Raw genomic sequence first — 3,806 nt, forward strand, 5'->3', positions numbered from 1 at the left:
AGGGATTTTTCCATTTCCTTATCAAAACCTGCTGATATTTACAAATATAAGTATTTAAAGCGTCTCAAGTATGTTTGCCACATAATCTTAAAAACAGCATTACTAGGATCAACTATCACATTTTAATTTTGTGTTGACATCTGAATATCAGGAAATTTTATCATTAAATTTAATTTTTTTTTAAATATATATATTTTTTTAATATATTTTATTGATTTTGTTACAGAGAGGAAGGGAGAGAGATAGAGAGTTAGAAACATCGATGAGAGAGAAACATCAATCAGCTGCTTCCTGCACACCCACCACTGGGGATGTGCCCGCAACCACGGTACATGCCCTTGACCAGAATCGAACCTGGGACCTTTCAGTCCACAGGCCGATGCTCTATCCACTGAGCCAAACCAGTTAGGGCTAAATTTAATTTTTAATACTATATATACATATGTCATAAATACTGAGTATTTATAAGAGTGCTATATAAGCCTGTATCTTTTTTAAAAAAATATAACAAATGCATATGAATATTTCTATGATAAAATTTTAACCACAAAAAACATGAGCAAGTATTGAAGAAATTGAATGTTATCGATTTTTTTCATTTATCAATTTTATTTCAGACAATTTCAAAGAAATGAGGAGAGTCCTCCAGCTGTGCAGTCAGGGCCGTGGTTCTCCACCAGGTCTGAGATCTGAGCCCCAGCCAACCAGGTCACAGCAGACATTTCTGCAGGATTCCTTTCTGAGCACCTTGAAGATGAGCATCCAGACGCCACCCACACTCATGGAGCTGGCAGCAAAGTGCCTGCTGAGGGACAAGGCCTCGGCCATCGCAGCTCTGGAGTACCTGCCCGCTGAGCTCTTCCCGGACCTGTTCGTCCTGGCCTACCATAGTGGACACCACCGCCAGACCCTGAAGGCGATGGCCCAAGCCTGGCCCTTCACTGTCCTCCCTCTGGGGGTTCTGATGCAGCATCCCCCTGATCATGCTCCAACCAGGGCCATGGGCTTAAAAGCTGTGTTTGACGCAATTGACGTTCTGCTTGCCCAGGAGGTTCAGCCCAGGAGGTGCAAACTGTGGGTGCTGGATTTAAGGAACACGGGTGCCAACTTCTGGGATATGTGGTGTGGAGTCAGCGCCCAGAATTGCTCACCGACGGGACCAGTGACTGTGCACAGCTCCAGCCCCAACATGGAGCATCCCCTGGCTCCCTTGGAGGTGTTCCTAGACCTTAACTTCAATGAAAGGGACCAGGATAAGTTTTTCATGTACATCATCCAATGGGCCCAGCAGAGGGGAGGGTTGCTACACCTGTGCTACAAGGCACTGAGGATTTCTGAGGTGCCCTTCCAGAGGGTCAGGAGGGTCCTGGATAGGGTGCAGCTGGACTGCATCCAGGAAGTGAAAGTGAACTGCACCTGGGACCTGCCCACTCTGGGGACATTTGCTCTCTACCTGGGTCAGATGAATAACGTGCAGAGACTCTCTCTCCCCACATCGATGTGTTGGCTGAGGAGGATGAAAAGCAGGAGGAGGAGAGGGAAGAAGAACAACAGGAAGAGGAGGAGTGGGAGGAGGAAGAGGAGTTGGAGAGGGAGGAGGCAGAGGAGCAGGAGGAAGAGGAGCAGGAGTGGGAAAGGCAGGAGCAGGAGGAGCAGCGATCCTTTTCCCAATTCCTCTCTCAGATGCTCAGGCTGCGGCACCTCCGGGAGCTCCACATGCGTTCTCCCTCCTTCCTCCGAGGCCGTCTGGACCAGATGCTCAGGTGCCTGCAGACTCCCTTGGACAAACTCTGCCTAACACATTGCCAGCGGCTGATGCATTCAGACCTGACACACCTGTTCCAGTGCCCGAACCTCAGGCAGCTGAAGATCCTGCATCTATTGGGCCTCAGCCTTGCGGATTTCAGTGAGCCCCTCCGAGCTCTGCTGGAGGCAGTGGCACCCACCCTCCAGGCCCTGGGTCTGGATAACTGTGAGATGGCGGACTCCCAAGTCGAGGCCATCTTGCCCATCCTGAGCCACTGCCACCAGCTCAGGAAATTCACCATCTCTATAAACAACTTCCCCGTGGCCACCGTGGAGAAGCTGCTGTGCCACACAGCCGGGCTGCGCAGTTTAGAGGTCGAGGTGTACCCCGTCCCCCTGGAGTGTTACGGGACCCAAGGGACTGTCAACCAGGAGAGACTTGCCCTGATCCAGGCTGAGCTGACAGGGACCCTGAGGGAGTTAGGACAGCCCAGGACCATCCATCTTGGCACCAAGCACCGTAGACATAGGGAGTTTTATCATGTGGCATTTTCATGACATGGAGCCCGTGATGTGCCTTTGTCGTGATCCTGCTCACCAGGTGCACCTAACAAGGGCTTCCTTCTAGGCCCCTGGAAGCTGAAACCTCGGACTGGGGTGCAGTATGCAGGGGCCACTCACGTTTCAGGTTCATGCTCAGTGTGAATGGAAAAAGGGAGGGACCCAGCCCGGGAACAGGATTGCAGGGGCAAAGGTTGGGGAGTTCCAGGAACCTCAAAGGCAAAGTGTCCTACAATCAGAAACATGAATCTGATTTGCTTGAGGAGGGGTGGGGATTTGGGCTCAAGGTGCATCTGTGAGAGTTAATCCTGGGGTGGATGGTTGTAAAGGAATGTTCAGAAATAAAGACAATTTCAAAGGCCAAAAAATAAAAAAATAAAAAGAAATGAGAACTTTGTCAGTATAAAAAAAATTATTTCATGCCATTATTTCTTTTCAATCTGCTAGCTAAAAACATGTCCATATCAAGCTTTTCTTTCTTGATCCTTATTATAGTCTCCATAAAAATCATTAGAAGTATACTGTCTCAAAAAGAGAAGCTGATTCCTCTCCTGTATAAATTGTTAGTTTTCTGATTGACTTTGAAAACCAAAACTTTACTCTCTTTGAGGGAAAATAATCTATTTTTCTAGAAAATTTCAATCTGTCAGTCACTCTGATAGACACACAGCTCCTACTGTATTATTTTTTGCTTCAGCTACCATGTGTTAAAACACATTTTTAAAGTTAAAGACAATTCAACATTCTGATTTGCTCCAAAAGTTCTTCAACCAGTGACTGCCAAGTTTGCCTGATATAAGACATTATCTTGACTCATTTTCTTCCGAACAGTGTGTGATCTGCCCCAGACATGAGTTACATCCAAACATTGTCTTAGCAGAGAAGTTAGAGCTGCTGAATTTGGAACTCATACATGTTCAGTTTTAAATCTCACAGAAAGATACCTTCAGCTCCAAGACATGAAATGATTGAGAGGAAAAAAACGTTCAGGAAGTTTTCACTCTTCATTGTTTTTAGTCAATGATCCATTTGTGTGTTGGCCAATAAGTATTGTTACAATGAATTACTATTCGCAGGCAGAGGCTACGATCTTCACAGATATTTTCTCCTGGGGGCTAAAGAATTCAGTGCTTTCATCAAATGTATAGATTGAACTTAAACAGTTGGAGATGTTTTTCAGCAATCCTTTTTCACAGAAATAATTTTATGAAAAGTTGTTTCTGGATGATGCTGAAACAAGTATTCTACATACGGAGTGTTATACACATCAGTCATCCAAAAGAACCCAGACATCCAAGTTTGTGGCCAAATTCACAAACTTGCTATCTTCGAGAAAGAAACCTAATTAAAATGCTGAACAAGTCAGTAGAATAGAGGGAGCTAGCGCCCCTCCCTTCCTTCTTTCCTGCTTTTCCTGCCTTTCCTTCTCTATTTCGCTTTCTTTCTTTAAAAAAAAAAAAAAATTAATTCAGATATCTTTAGTTCAGAGCCTGTTGGTT

General features: G+C 45.6%; 1 pseudogene; it reads left to right on the forward strand.

Moving 5' to 3' along the window:
• Positions 1-631: 631 nt before the first annotated feature.
• LOC118675765 lies at positions 632-2,304 on the forward strand (annotated as a pseudogene).
• The last annotated feature ends 1,502 nt before the right edge of the window (positions 2,305-3,806 follow it).

This window comes from Myotis myotis, unplaced genomic scaffold (assembly GCF_014108235.1).
Source record: "Myotis myotis isolate mMyoMyo1 unplaced genomic scaffold, mMyoMyo1.p scaffold_m19_p_2, whole genome shotgun sequence".
In the NCBI taxonomy this organism is placed as follows: domain Eukaryota; kingdom Metazoa; phylum Chordata; class Mammalia; order Chiroptera; family Vespertilionidae; genus Myotis; species Myotis myotis.